Here is a 16,728-nt window from a genome sequence, read left to right as displayed (position 1 = left end):
TCTAGATTAGTTTTGTTGTTTGATGACCATCACAACCTCTGGACTAACTAGTTTGCTAAGTGATTGATCACTAGTTCATAAGAATAAGAATTGAAGATTCTAAGTCAGAAAATAGCTCAAACCCAACTATAAAGGGCGTATGTTAGAAAAGATAAACTATTCGTAGTTCAACCATTTGGATAAGTTCTAAATGCCCCTAGGATCTTGTTTGAGCAATCTAGAGAAGCTGGAAATCTCATAGTCAAAAGTTGGTATTTTGGAGCTAAGTTTGAGCCAATATTGGAATATTAGTTAGAGAATTTAAAAAGGTCAAGCTCCATGACTTAGACTAGTTGGCTAGTATCTATATATGTTTGTCTAAGTCATAGGAACACTCTTGAAGACAACCAGATTGAATCAAAGAAGAAAAGCCCAAAAGTACTTAACTCCAACTAGTTTGCGGTGCACCTGAAAGGCAAATGTGCCCTTGGGCCATTTCTATAAGTATTTTGGTGATTAGATGTCCAACACATATTGAGTGAGTTCTTATGTGCCAAATGAGTAAGAAGTGTGAAATCAAGAGCAAGGTATGTTTCTAGACTTAGTGAATTGTTTTTGTATACTAACATGGTTATCTAAGTGCTATAAACAGTGCTAAGAAAAGAATATTCGAATTGGAGAAGAGTTGGCAAAGTTCAGCCAAAACCAGCTCTGGCCTGGCACACCAAACTGTCCGGTGGTGCACCGGACAGTGTCTGGTGCCCCATGCTGGTCAAACGTCAACTGGCCGCTCTCGGGAAAATAGAGAGGCGACGTGGCTATAATTAACCGGACTGTCCGGTGAGCCAACGACGCCAGCGGCCAACGGTCGGCCGCGCGATCAACGTGCGACACGTGGTCGCGCCAACGGTCGGTTGGGCACACCGGACTGTCCGGTGTGCACCGAACAGTGTCCGGTGCGCCAACCGGTCCCGAGGCTCAACGGTCGGCAGCGCCCAATATAGAAGGAGATCGCGCACCGGACTGCTACAGTAGCTGTCCGGTGGTGCACCGGACTGTCCGGTGCACCACTCGACAGAAGGCAAGAATTGCCTACCAAATTGATGTCCAACTGCTCCTAGCTGCCTTGAGGATATAAAAGGGACCCCTAGGCGCATGGAGCAGTACACCAAGCATTCTCTAAGCATACTAAGACATCTAGACTTCGCCTCCACACATTTGATCGATTGTGTTTGTGATTTGAGCTCCGTTTGAGTTGTGAACTCACTGTGCTACGTTTCGAGCTCAAGTCTTGGCTTGTGTGCGTGTGTGTGCTGCGGATTTGAGTCTTGCGTGTGTTGCTCTCCCATCCTTACTCTTGTGCTTTCTTTGTGATCAGTATTGTAAGGGCGAGAGGCTCCAACTTGTGGAGATTCCTCGCAAACGGGAAGGATACTCAAAAGATAAAAGACCGTGGTATTCAAGTTGATCATTGGATCACTTGAAAGGGGTTGAGTGCAACCCTCGTCCATTGGGACGCCACAACATGGAAGTAGGCAAGTGTTACTTGGCCAAACCACGAGATAAAAATCGCGTGTCTCTTGTGCTGCTTTTCTGTGATTGTTTTGTTCACAAGAACTCGCTTCGTAGCTACTTGGTCACACTAACGCTTTAATAATCAAGTTTGTGGCTATTTAGTGTTTGATTTTACAGGATCACCTATTCACCCCCTCTAGGTGCTTTCAAATGGTATCAGAGCCGTACTCTTCATCTAAGGGACTAACCGCCCGAAGAGATGGATCCTAAGGGAAAGGGAATGGTGGTCAACGACAAGGAAAAGGAGTCCATCTTCAACGAGCCAAGAGATGACAAGCCCACTGACTCAGGCTCGAGTCACAAGAAGAGGGACGGGAAGAAAAAGAGGCGCATCAAGAAGATCATATACTATGACAGCGATGCCTCCTCTTCTTCACCAAGGGAGGACGATGACGATGACGACTCGTCCAAAAGAAAGACGGTTAATTAAAACTATTCCTTTGATTATTCTCGCATTCCGTACAATTAAAATGTCCACTTACTTTCTATTCCTCTTGGAAAACACCCACACTTCGATGGAGAAGATTACTCATTTTGGAGCCATAAAATGCGCAGTCACCTATTTTATCTCAATCCTAGCATTTGGGAAATTGTGGAAAATGGAATGCATTTTGATAGTACTGACAATCTTGTGCTTATCAATGAACAAATTCATAAAAATGCCCAAGCCACTACTGTTTTGCTAGCATCTCTGTGCCAGGGATGAATATAACAAGGTTAGCGGCTTGGACAACGCCAAACAAATCTGGGACACCCTCAAGATCTCGCATGAGGGAAATGATGCTACAATGATCACCAAGATAGAACTGGTGGAAGGCGAGCTGAGGAGATTCGCCATGATCAGGGGAGAAGAGCCAACACAAACCTACAACAGGCTCAAGACCCTGGTCAACAAGATCCGAAGCTATGGAAGCACAAGATGGACGGATCATGACGTCGTCCGACTCATGCTCAGGTCATTTACGGTTATTGACCCCCATCTTGTGAATCTTATTCGTGAAAACCCCAGGTACACCAAGATGACGTCCGAGGAGATACTCGGAAAATTTGTAAGCGGGCATATGATGGTGAAAGAAGCTCGATACGTAGACGATGCACTAAACGGTCCACTACCCGTCTACGAGCCACAACCCATTGCTCTCAAAGCAACCAGCAGCAGGGAGGCGCTACCAAGCAGGGTGGCACAAGTGGAGGCTACTGGGCTCAACGAGGACGAAATGGCACTTATCATCAAGCGTTTCAAGACCGCGCTCAAAGGACGCAAAGAGTACCCCAACAAGAATAAAATAAGGGGAAAGCGCTCATGCTTCAAATGCGGTAAGACTGGTCACTTTATTTCTCAATGTCCCGATAATGACAATGACCAGGCACAAGAAAGACATGGGAAGAAGGAGAAGAAGAAGAATTATAGGAAGGCGAAGGGCGAGGCGCATCTTGGAAAAGAATGGGATTCTGACTGCTCTTCATCCGACTCCGACGATGAAGGACTGGCTGCCTCGACCTTCGACAAGTCTTCACTCTTCCCCAACGAACGTCATACATGTCTTATGGCTAAGGAGAAGAAGGTACATATTCGAGATACTCCTAAGTACTCTTCTTCTAGTGATGAGGAATCTTCTGATGATGAAGTAGATTACTCTGAATTGTTTAAGGGTTTAGATAGAGCTAAGGTAGAGAAAATTAATGAATTAATCGATGCTCTTAATGAAAAGGATAGACTACTAGAAAAGCAAGAGGACATTTTATATGAGGAACATGACAAGTTTGTTAGTGTTCAAAAATCCCTTGCTTTAGAAATTTAAAAGAAATGAAATGTTATCCTCTGAGTTGTCTGCTTGCCATGAATCTGTCTCTAGTCTAAAGGAGTTAAATGATGAATTAAATGCCAAACTAGAGAAAGCAAATGCAACTAGTTCCTGTGTAGAACATGTAGTTATTTGCAATAGGTGTAAAGATGTTAATTTTGATGAACATGCTATCACTGTTGCTAAATTGAACAATGAGGTTGCAAGTCTTAATGCTCAACTTAAGACTTGCAAAGATGACTTTGAGAAATTAAAATTTGCTAGGGATGCCTACACCATTGGTAGACACCCCTCAATTAAGGATGGACTTGGTTTTCGAAAGGAACCAAGAACTTAACAAGCCAAAAGACTCCCGTTCTAAACAAGGAGAAAGGAAAGGCCTCTATGGATAGTAGTTCTCAAAAGAACCATGCCTATATGTATGATAGGAAATTTACTAGGCATGCTCATAATGATAGAAGATATGATCATGATGTTTTACCTAGTTATCATACCTCTCATGCTATGGTTGCTTCTAGTAGATATAGGCCTAAGCGTAATCATGTTGTGTCTCATACGCCTAGAAGAACTCGCAATGGTCCTACTACTGTTTACCATACTTGCAAATCTTCCTTTGTACTTTTATGTAAGAATGCAAAAGTAGTTGCTAGGAAGTTAGGATCCAAACGCAAGGGAGACAAAACTTGCATATGGGTTCCAAAAACTGTTGTGACTAACCTTGTAGGACCCAACAAGAGTTGGGTACCTGAAACCCAAGCTTAAATTCCTTGCAGGTTTATGCATCCGGGGGCTCAAGCTGGATTATCAACAGCGGATGCACGAACCACATGACGGAGGAGAAGAAGATGTTCACCTCCTACGTCAAGAACAAGGATTCCCAAGATACGATCATCTTTAGAGATGGGAACCAAGGCAAGGTGAAAGGCTTGGGCAAGATAGCCATCACTAACGAGCAATCAATATCAAATGTATTTTTAGTAGAGTCGCTCGGGTACAATCTTCTGTCTATAAGTCAATTGTGTCACATGGGTTACAGTTGCTTGTTTACAAATGTTGATGTGTCTGTCTTTAGAAGAAGTGATGGTTCATTAGCTTTTAAGAGTGTATTAGACGGCAAGCTCTGCTTAGTTGATTTTTCGAAAGAGAATGCCGGTCTAGATGCATGCTTAATAGCTAATACAAATATGGGCTGGCTTTGGCATCACCATCTAGCACATGTTGGGATGAAGAACCTTCATAAGCTTCTAAAGGGAGATCGTGTGTTAGGACTAACTGATGTCTGTTTTGAGAAAAATAGACCTTGTGCAACATGTAAGGCAGGAAAATAGGTGGGAAGCACTCATCACGGCAAGAATGTGATGACAACATCAAGACCACTGGAGCTCCTTCACATGGATCTCTTCGGACCCGTTGCCTATCTAAGCATCGAGGGAAGTAAGTATGGTCTTGTAATTGTTGATGATTTTTCCCGCTTCACTTGGGTGTTCTTTTTACAGATAAGTCAGAAACCCAAGGGACTCTAAAGCGCTTCTTAAGGAAAGCTCAAAATGAGTTTGAGCTTAAGGTGAAAAAGATAAGAAGCGACAATGGGTCCGAGTTCAAGAATCTACAAGTTGAAGAGTTTCTTGAGGAGGAAGGCATCAAGCACGAGTTCTCCGCTCCCTACACATCACAACAAAATGGTGTGGTAGAGAGGAAGAACAGGACGCTAATCGACATGGCGAGGACGATGCTTGGAGAGTTCAGGACGCCCGAGCGGTTTTGGTCGGAAGTTGTGAACACGGCCTGCCACGCTATAAACCGGCTCTATCTGCATCGCCTCCTCAAGAAGACCTCCTACAAACTTCTTACCGGTAACAAACCTAATGTCTCTTACTTTCGTGTATTTGGAAGCAAATGCTACATTCTGGTGAAGAAAGGTAGACATTCTAAATTTGCTCCTAAGGCTGTAGAAGGGTTTTTACTAGGATATGACTTAAATACAAAGGCGTATAGAGTCTTCAACAAATCATCGGGATTAGTTGAAGTCTCTAGCGACGTTGTATTTGATGAGACGAATGGCTCTCAAAGAGAGCAAGTTGATCTTGATGATATAGATGAAGATGAAGTTCCGACGGCCGCAATGCGTATGATGGCGATAGGTGATGTGCGACCACAGGAACTACAGGAACAAGATCAGCCTTCTTCCTCGACACTGGTGCATCCCCCAACTCAAGATGATGGACAGGTACCTCAAGAACAGGAGCGTGATCAAGGGGGAGCGCAAGAAGAACATGTTATGGAGGAAGAAGCACCACAGGCCCCTCCAACTCAAGTCCGGGCGTCAATCCAAGGACATCACCCCGTCGACCAGATTTTGGGTGAGATCAGCAAGGGAGTAACCACTCGCTCACGATTAGCTACTTTTTGTGAGCATTACTCATTTGTCTCTTCTATTGAGCCTTTCAGGGTAGAAGAGGTCTTGCATGATCCGGACTGGATGTTAGCCATGCAGGAAGAGCTCAACAACTTCAAAAGAAATGAAGTCTGGAGCCTGGTGCCACGTCCAAAGCAAAACGTTGTGGGAACCAAGTGGGTGTTCCGCAACAAACAAGACGAGCACGGAGTGGTGACAAGAAACAAGGCTCGACTTGTGGCAAAAGGTTATGCCCAAGTCGCAGTTTGGATTTCGAGGAGTCTTTTGCTCCTTTGGCTAGGCTAGAGTCAATTCGAATTTTATTAGCCTATGCCGGTCACCACTCCTTTAGGCTGTTTCAAATGGACGTAAAGAGCGCTTTCCTCAATGGGCCAATCAAGGAAGAGGTATACGTGGAACAACCCCCTGGTTTTGAGGATGACTGGTATCCCGACCATGTATATAAGCTCTCTAAGGCGCTCTATGGACTTAAGCAAGCCCCAAGAGAATGGTATGAATGCCTTAGAAATTTCTTAATTGCTAATGATTTCAAGGTTGGGAAAGCTAATCCCACTCTCTTTACAAAGACTTGTGATGGTGACCTTTTTGTTTGCCAAATTTATGTCGATGACATAATATTTGGTTCTACTAACCAAAAGTCTTGTGAGGAGTTTAGCAGGGTGATGATGCAAAAGTTCGAGATGTCCATGATGGGCGAGTTGACTTACTTTCTTGGATTCCAAGTGAAGCAACTCAAGGATGGCACTTTCATCTCCCAAACGAAGTACACTCAAGATCTTCTCAAGAGGTTTGGAATGAAGGACGCCAAGCCCGCGAAGACACTTATGGGAACTGATGGGCATCTTGACCTCAACAAAGGAGGTAAGTCCGTTGATCAAAAGGCATACCGGTCAATGATAGGTTCATTACTTTATCTTTGTGCTAGTAGACCGGACATTATGCTTAGTGTATGCATGTGCGCTAGATTTCAATCCGACCCCAAGGAATGTCACCTTGTGGCCGTTAAGCGAATTCTTAGGTATTTAGTTTCTACGCATTGCTTCGGGATCTGGTATCCAAAGGGGTCTACCTTTGACTTAATTGGATACGCAGACTCCGATTATGCCGGGTGCAAGGTTGATAAGAAGAGCACATCAGGGACGTGCCAATTTCTAGGAAGGTCCCTGGTGTCCCGGAGTTCCAAGAAACAAACATCAGTTGCCCTATCCACCATTGAGGCCGAGTACATTGCCGCATGACAGTGTTGCATGCAACTACTTTGGATGAGGCAAACCCTCCGGGACTTTGGCTACAATATGAGCAAAGTCCCACTCCTATGTGACAATGAGAGTGCAATCCGCTTGGCGGATAATCCTGTTGAACACAACCGCACTAAGCACATAGACATCCGACATCACTTCCTGAGAGACCACCAGCAAAAGGGAGATATTGATATTTATCATATTAGCACCGAGAACCAGCTAGCCAATATCTTCACCAAGCCGTTGGATGAGATTTTTTTTTGCAGGTTGCGTAGTGAGCTAAATGTCTTAGATTCGCGTAACTTGGATTGATCTATAGCATACATGTAGTCTATGCCTTTGATCATGTTACTATGAGCATTTACATTATGCAAATGATGCACATATTTAGGGGGAGATGTGCTACAACTTGACCCCTTTGAGACTAACATGTTTGCTTGAGTACACTTGATGTAGTCTCAAAGGTACATTGAAAGGGAAAGTGAACTTGGACGATGAGAAGACTTCCACTGTACTACGATATTCGTGTATTTAATTCCAAGTTCATACTTGTGCTCTCATTGCCTTTTGCTCGTAACTGACATTTTAGTGAGGCAATGGGGTTAAAGGGCCAAGAATGATCTCGTTTTGGTGCTTAATGCCAAGGGGGGGGGGGAATTAAGGCTAAAGCAAAATGGATCAGCCAACCACTTGTGAATTTTGAAAATAGAGGAGTTAAAATTTTGTTCTGTCAAAATACTCTTATTGCAAAAGTTGGTCTCTTATTGGGGAGAATTTTGATTATGGGAAAAAGGAGGAGTTTTTGGCACTTGATTAATTTTACTCTTGGAATATCTCTCGATTTGCCCAAACAAGTGTGTTTGACTTTGTTGGTGACTTGTTCTCAAATGCTATGAGTTAAGAACAAGGCAACACAAAACATTAGTGGTTAAAGTCCTTCGTCCTTCGAAGCATTATCTCCCTTAGGATATAATGATCTTCAGACGAAGGTTATGAAGGACGTACCTTCATCATCACAGTGTATAATAATGGAAGTAGAAGCATATGAAACATGGAAATAACATGAATAATCACATGACATCATTAATATATCTTTATTATATCATCGTGAATGAACATGAACAATATTGAATTACATTTATACCTTCGGCCTGGCAGAAGGCGAAAATCCAAGTGTGACGTGCGAATGAATACAAGTCAGCGTGAACAGTACAGTGTTACTGTTCATCTATTTATAGGCACAGGACGCAGCCTGTGTAAAATTACATCCATGCCCTTTATGTTTACTATTGACTTAAGGACAATCTACCAAGGACTAGATAGCCTTTTCCTCTTTAAGTCGGTTTCATTTTCTGCCGCTAAGCCGAAGCTTCTTCTACACGTAGCTTCGGAACTAGTCCAACCTTCTCCCAGACCATGCTTTTCATATCGTGCACAACTTCATTCCGAGGCCGAAGGTCCATGTCGCATTATACTTGGAAAACATATTAGTTGTGTTTTTGAGGACCTTCGAAAGACGAAGGCCCCCAACAGACTTAGAGATAGTGTCGGGGACCATAATTAGGGGTACCCTCAAGACGCCTAATTCTCAGCTGGTAACCCCCATCAGCATAAAGCTGCAAAGGCCTGATGGGTACGATTAAGTCAGGGATCAGTCCACACGAGTGACTCGATCACGCTTCACCCGAGCCTAGCCTCGGCCAAGGGCAGCCGACCTCGAGAGACTTCCGTCTCGCCCGAGGCCCCCTTTTTATGGCGGACACATCACCGGCTCGCCCGAGGCATTGGCTTCGCTCAGAAGCAACCTTGACTAAATCGCCACACCGACTGACCAAATTGCAGGGGCATTTAACGCAAAGGTGGCCTGACACCTTTATCCTGACACGCGCCCCCGGCAGAGCCGAAGTGACCGCCGTCACTCCACCGCTCCACTAGCCAGACTGACAGAAGGACAGCGCCGCCTGCGCCACTCCGACTGCAGTGCCACTCGACAGAGTGAGTCTGACAGGCAGTCAGGCCTTGCCAAAGGCGCCACGGCGAACTCCGCTCCGCCCGACCCCAGGGCTCGGACTCGGGCTAAGACCCGGAAGACGGCGAACTCCGCTCCGCCCGACCCCAGGGCTCGGACTCGGGCTAAGACCCGGAAGACGGCGAACTCTGCTCCGCCCGACCCCAGGGCTCGGACTCGGGCTAAGACCCGGAAGACGGCGAACTCCGCTCCACCCGACCCCAGGGCTCGGACTCGGGCTAAGACCCGGAAGACGGCGAACTCCGCTCCGCCCGACCCTAGGGCTCGGACTCGGGCTAAGACCCGGAAGACGGCGAACTCCTTTCCACCCGACCCCAGGGCTCGGACTCGGGCTAAGACCCGGAAGACGGCGAACTCCGCTCCGCCCGACCCCAGGGCTCGGACTCGGGCTAACACCCGGAAGACGACGAAACTCCGCTTCGCCCGACCCCAGGGCTCGGACTCCGCCCTGGCCTCGGCCGAACGACTTCCGCCTCGCCCGACCCCTTGGCTCGGGCTCGGCCACGGCAACGGAAGACAGACTCAACCTCGGCTTCGGAGGAACCCCCACGTCGCCCTGCCTAGGGCACAGACCGCCACGTCAACAGGAAGCGCCATCATCATCCTACCCCGAATCGACTCGGGTCACGGAGAACGAGACCGGTGTCCCATCCGGCCAGCTCCGCCGGAGGGGCAATGATGGCGCTCCACAAGCTCTATGACGACGGCGGCCCCCAGCTCTCTTACGGAAGCAGGACGACGTCAGCAGGGATTCGACCGCTCCAACAGCTGTCCCTCCGCCAGGCTCCGCCGCACCTCCGACAGCCACGACATCACGCCAGCAGGGTGCCCAGATCTCTCCGGCTGCCACATTGGCATGTACCTAGGGCGCTAGCTCTCCCTCCGCTAGACACGTAGCACTCTGCTACACCCCCCATTGTACACCTGGATCCTCTCCTTACGACTATAAAAGGGAGGACCAGGGCCTTCTTAGAAAAAGGTTGGCCGCGCGGGACCGAGGACGGGACAGGCGCTCTCTTGGGGTCGCTCGCTTCCCTCACCCGCGTGGACGCTTGTAACCCCCCTACTGCAAGCGCACCTGACCTGGGCGCGGGACGAACACGAAGGCCGCGGGACTTCCACCTCTCTCACGCTCGACTCCGGCCACCTCGCCTCTCCCCCCTTCGCGCTCGCCCACGCGCTCGACCCATCTGGGCTGGGGCACGCAGCACACTCACTCGTCGGCTTAGGGACCCCCTGTCTCGAAACGCCGACAGTTGGCGCGCCAGGTAGGGGCCTGCTGCGTGCTGACGAACAGCTCCCCGTCAAGCTCCAGATGGGCAGTCTCCAGCAACCTCTCCGGCCCGGGACGGTGCTTCGTTTCGGGACTCTTGAGTTCATGTCCTTCGACGGCAGCTACGACATGATACTTCTTCCACCGCCGCGCGACTACGACAATGGCGGCCGACAACCCGCCCGCCGGCGGCGGAATCGACGACGTCTTCCCCGCGTGGTGGAAGGGCAACATTCGGGCTCGCTCCGTTCCCTCCCCCGCCAACGGAGGAGGAGGTGGGGCCGTCAAGGCCAGGTGGGAGGCCGCGCTTCGTCGGCCGTCGAGCGAATCGACGCCCCCGACGCCCCGACGGAAGGCACGCCGGACGTCGACCTCGCGTTCAAGACGGAGGCAAGCGCCGTCCCCCCGCGGCACGCTGACCCTGAGCAAGAAGACGACGCCGGCGCGCTCGCGGAAAGCCTGCAGGACGTCGCCCTCGAACCAGAGATGACGGTGCAACCAGTCCCCGATGTGACTACGTCGCTCCTCGTCGACCAAAAGGTACCGACTAACTCCCATCTTGCGTCATTTCGACTCGGCCTCAACCCGCCAAACGACCTCGTTTTGGCGGGCGCTCTCATTGAGGCGAGTGCAACCCCACTGAGGTTCCGTATGCGGTCGCCTTGGGACCGACTGACGGACGTCTCGACCTACGGGCCCTCTGGGTCCGAGGAAGATGACGATCCCAGCATCGGTTGGGATTTCTCCGGACTTGGCAACCCCAGTGCCGTGCGGGACTTCATGACCGCATGTGACTACTGCCTATCCGACTGTTCCGATGGAAGCCGCAGCCTTGGCGACGAGAGCTGCGGCCCAAGCCGCGAATGTTTCCACATCGAGCTAGGGGATCCCTCCGAAGGCAACCATCTTGGCATGCCGGAGGACGGTGATCTCCCTAGGCCGGTGCGTCGCGCCGACATCCCACGGGAGCTAGCTGTGGTCCCCGCTCCGGCGGGGGGTTACGACCCACAACTCGAGCAAGTCCGCGAGGCGCAGGCCAGGCTCAACGAGGGAACATGAGCGCTTGAGCCGATCCGTCGGGACGTCGGACAGGCATGGGTGGGCCAACCCCTGGCCGGAGAAATACGTCACCTGCCCCAAGGTCTCCAGCACCGCGTCGCCAACAATGTCAGGATCAGGCCGCCGCCCGCATCCAGCGAGGTTGGTCAGAACCTGGCAACCGCAGCAATGCTCATCCGCGCGATGCCGGAGCCGTCAACCACCGAGGGTCGGCGAATCCAGGGAGAACTCAAGAATCTCCTGGAAGGCGCTGCGGCCCGGCGGGCCGAGAGCACTGCCTCCTGAAGGCAAGGATATCCCTCGGAACCTCATGCCGCGACTTCCCGATTCATGCGGGAAGCCTCGGTCTACACCGGGCGCACGCGCAACACCGCGCCTGCGGCCCCGGGCCACCTCGGCAACGAGCACCATCGACGCGACCGTCGGGCTCACCTCGACGAAAGGGTGCGCCGAGGCTACCACCCCAGGCGTGGGGGGCGCTACGACAGCGGGGAGGATCGGAGTCCCTCGCCCGAACCACCCGGTCCGCAGGCCTTCAGTCGGGCCATCCGACGGGCGCCATTCCCGACCCGGTTCCGACCCCCGACTACTATCACGAAGTACTCGGGGGAAACGAGACCGGAACTGTGGCTCGCGGACTACCGCCTTGCCTGCCAACTGGGTGGAACGGACGACGACAACCTCATCATCCGTAACCTCCCCCTGTTCCTCTCCGACACTGCACGCGCCTGGTTGGAGCACCTGCCTCCGGGGCAGATCTCCAACTGGGACGACTTGGTCCAAGCCTTCGCTGGCAATTTCCAGGACACATACGTGCGCCCCGGGAATTCCTGGGACCTTCGAAGCTGCCGGCAACAGCCGGGGGAGTCGCTCCGGGACTACATCCGGCGATTCTCGAAGCAGCGCACCGAGCTGCCCAACATCACCGACTCGGATGTCATCGGCGCGTTCCTCGCCGGCACCACTTGCCGCGACCTGGTGAGCAAGCTGGGTCGCAAAACCCCCACCAGGGCGAGCGAGCTGATGGACATCGCCACCAAGTTCGCCTCTGGCCAGGAGGCGGTCGAGGCTATCTTCCGAAAGGACAAGCAGCCCCAGGGCCGCCCATCGGAAGAAGCTCCCGAGGCGTCTGCTCCGCGCGGCGCCAAGAAGAAAGGCAAGAAGAAGTCGCAATCGAAACGCGACGCCGCTGACGCGGACCTTGTCGCCGCCGCCGAGTATAAGAACCCTCGGAAGCCCCCCGGAGGTGCAAACCTCTTCGACAAGATGCTCAAGGAGCCGTGCCCCTACCATCAGGGGCCCGTCAAGCACACCCTCGAGGAGTGCGTTATGCTTCGGCGTCACTTCCACAGGGCCGGGCCACCCGCCGAGGGTGGCAGGGCCCGCGACGACGACAAGAACGAAGATCACCTAGCAGGAGAGTTCCCCGAGGTCCGCGACTACTTCATGATCTATGGAGGGCATGCGGCGAATACCTCGGCCCGGCACCGCAAGCAAGAGCGCCGGGAGGTCTGCTCGGTGAAGGTGGCGGCGCCAGTCTACCTAGACTGGTCCGACAAGCCCATCACTTTCGACCAGGCCGACCACCCCGACCATGTGCCGAGCCCGGGGAAATACCCGCTCGTCGTCGACCCCGTTGTCGGCGATGTCAGGCTCACCAAGGTCCTGATGGATGGGGGCAGCTGCCTCAACATCATCTACGCCGAGACCCTCAAGCTCCTGCGCGTCGATCTGTCCTCCGTCCGAGCAGGCGCTGCGCCCTTCCACGGGATCATCCCTGGGAAGCGCGTCCAGCCCCTCGGGCGACTCGACCTCCCCGTCTGCTTCGGGACACCCTCCAACTTCCGAAGGGAGACCCTGACGTTCGAAGTGGTCGGGTTCCGAGGAACCTACCACGCCGTGCTAGGGAGGCCATGCTACGCGAAGTTCATGGCCGTCCCCAACTACACCTACCTGAAGCTCAAGATGCCGGGCCCCAACGGGGTCATCACCGTCGGCCCCACGTACAAACACGCGTTCGAATGCGACGTGGAGTGCGTGGAGTACGTCGAGGCCCTCGCCGAGTCCGAGGCCCTCATCGCCGACCTGGAGAACCTCTCCAAGGAGGTGCCAGACGTGAAGCGCCATGCCGGCAACTTCGAGCCAGCGGTGACGGTCAAGGCCGTCCCTCTCGACCCCAGTGGCGACACCACCAAGCAGGTCCGGATCGGTTCCGGGCTCGACCCCAAATAGGAAGCAGTGCTCGTCGACTTTCTCCGCGCAAACGCCGACGTCTTTGCGTGGAGTCCCTCGGACATGCCCGGCATACTGAGGGATGTCGCCGAGCACTCGCTGGATATTCGGGCCGGAGCCCGACCCGTCAGGCAGCCTCTGCGCCGATTCGACGAGGAGAAGCGCAGAGTGATTGGCGAAGAGATCCACAAGCTAATGGCAGCAGGGTTCATCAAAGAGGTATTCCATCCCGAATGGCTTGCCAACCCTGTGCTTGTGAGGAAGAAAGGGGGGAAATGGCGGATGTGTGTAGACTACACTGGTCTCAACAAAGCATGTCCGAAGGTTCCCTACCCTCTGCCTCGCATCGACCAAATCGTGGATTCCACCGCTGGGTGCGAAACCCTGTCCTTCCTCGATGCCTACTCAGGGTATCACCAGATCCGGATGAAAGAGTCCGACCAGCTCGCGACTTCTTTCATCACACCGTTCGGCATGTACTGCTATGTCACCATGCCGTTCGGTTTGAGGAATGCGGGCGCGACGTACCAGCAGTGCATGAACCATGTGTTCGGCGAACACATCGGTCGCACAGTCGAGGCCTACGTCGATGACATCGTAGTCAAGACAAGGAAGGCTTCCGACCTCCTCTCCGACCTTGAAGTGACATTCCGGTGTCTCAAGGCGAAAGGAGTCAAGCTTAATCCTGAGAAGTGTGTCTTCGGGGTGCCCCGAGGCATGCTCCTAGGGTTCATCGTCTCCGAGCGAGGCATCGAAGCCAACCCGGAGAAGATCGCGGCCATCACCAGCATGGGACCCATCAAGGACTTAAAAGGGGTACAGAGGGTCATGGGATGCCTCGCGGCCCTGAGCCGCTTCATCTCATGCCTCGGCGAAAGAGGTCTGCCTCTGTACCGCCTCTTAAGGAAGGCCGAGTGTTTCGCTTGGACCCCTGAGGCCGAGGAAGCCCTCGGCAACCTGAAGGCGCTCCTTACAAAGGCGCCTGTCTTGGTGCCCCCGGCGGACGGAGAAGCCCTCTTGGTCTACGTCGCCGCGACCACTCAGGTGGTTAGCGCCGCGATTGTGGTCGAAAGGCAAGAGGAAGGGCATGCATTGCCCGTTCAGAGGTCGGTCTACTTCATCAGCGAAGTGTTGTCCGAGACTAAGATCCGCTACCCACAAGTTCAAAAGCTGCTGTATGCTGTGATCCTGACAAGGCGGAAACTGCGACACTACTTCGAGTCTCATCCGGTAACTGTGGTGTCATCCTTCCCCCTGGGGGAGATCATCCAGTGCCGAGAGGCCTCGGGCAGGATCGCAAAGTGGGCGGTGGAAATCATGGGCGAAACGATCTCGTTCGCCCCTCGGAAGGCCATCAAGTCCCAGGTGTTGGCGGATTTCGTGGCCGAATGGGTCGACACCCAGCTGCCAACGACTCCGATCCAACCGGAGCTCTGGACCATGTTTTTCGACGGGTCGCTGATGAAGACGGGGGCCGGCGCAGGCCTGCTCTTCATCTCGCCCCTCGGAAAGCACTTGCGCTACGTGCTGCGCCTCCATTTCCCGGCGTCCAACAATGTGGCCGAGTACGAAGCTCTGGTCAACGGATTGCGGATCGCCATCGAGCTAGGGGTCAGACGCCTCGACACCCGCGGTGATTCGCAGCTCGTCATCGACCAAGTCATGAAGAACTCCCACTGCCGCGACCCGAAGATGGAGGCCTACTGCGACGAGGTTCGGCGCCTGGAAGACAAGTTCTTCGGGCTCGAGCTCAACCACATCGCTCGGCGCTACAACGAAACCGCAGACGAGCTGGCTAAGATAGCCTCGGGGCGAACGACAGTCCCCCCGGACGTCTTCTCCCGGGATCTGCATCAACCCTCCGTCAAGCTCGACGACGCGCCCGAGCCCGAGGTACCCTCGGCTCAGCCCGAGGTACCCTCGGCACAGCCCGAGGTACCCCCGGCCCCCGAGGGCGAGGCACTGAACGTCGAGGAAGGGCAGAGCGGGGCCACGCCAGATCAAGATTGGCAGGCCCCGTACCTGCAATATCTCCGTCGAGGAGAGCTACCCCTCGACCAAGTCGAGGCTCGGTGGGTAGCGCGACGCGCCAAGTCATTCGTCTTGCTGGGCGACGAAGAGGAGCTCTACCATCGCAGCCCCTCGGGCATCCTCCAGCGATGCATCTCCATCGCCGAAGGTCGGGAACTGCTGCAAGAAATACACTCGGGGGCTTGCGGCCACCACGCAGCGCCCCGAGCCCTTGTCGGAAATGCTTTCCGGCAAGGCTTCTACTGGCCAACGGCGGTGGCTGACACCACTAGAATTGTCCGCACCTGCGAAGGGTGCCAATTCTATGCGAAGCGGACACACCTGCCCGCTCAGGCTCTGCAGACAATACCCATCACCTGGCCCTTCGCTGTATGGGGTCTGGACCTCGTCGGTCCCTTGCAGAAGGCGCCCGAGGGCTACACGCACCTGCTGGTCGCCATCGACAAATTCTCCAAGTGGATCGAGGTCCGACCTCTAAACAGCATCAGGTCCGAGCAGGCGGTGGCGTTCTTCACAAACATCATCCATCGCTTCGGGGTCCCGAACTCCATCATCACCGACAACGGCACCCAGTTCACCGGCAAAAAATTCTTGGATTTTTGCGAGGATCACCATATCCGGGTGGACTGGGCCGCCGTGGCTCATCCCATGTCGAATGGGCAAGTAGAGCGTGCCAACGGCATGATTCTACAAGGGCTCAAGCCTCGGATCTACAACGACCTCAACAAGTTCGGCAAGCGATGGATGAAGGAACTCCCCTCGGTGGTCTGGAGCCTAAGGACGACGCCGAGTCGTGCCACGGGCTTCACGCCGTTTTTCCTGGTCTACGGGGCTGAAGCTATCTTGCCCACTGACCTGGAATACGGCTCCCCGAGGGCGAGGGCCTACACCGAACAAAGCAACCAAGCTAGCCGAGAGGAATCGCTGTACCAGCTGGAGGAAGCTCGGGACAGGGCCTTACTACACTCGGCGCGGTACCAACAGTCCCTGCGACGCTACCACGCCCGAGGGGTCCGGTCCCGAGAACTCCAGGTGGGCGATCTGGTGCTTCGGCTGCGGCAAGACGCCCGAGGGAGGCACAAGCTCAC

Source organism: Zea mays, chromosome 3 (genome assembly GCF_902167145.1).
Source record: "Zea mays cultivar B73 chromosome 3, Zm-B73-REFERENCE-NAM-5.0, whole genome shotgun sequence".
NCBI classification, from domain to species: Eukaryota; Viridiplantae; Streptophyta; class Magnoliopsida; order Poales; family Poaceae; genus Zea; species Zea mays.
This window is presented reverse-complemented; position numbering follows the sequence as displayed.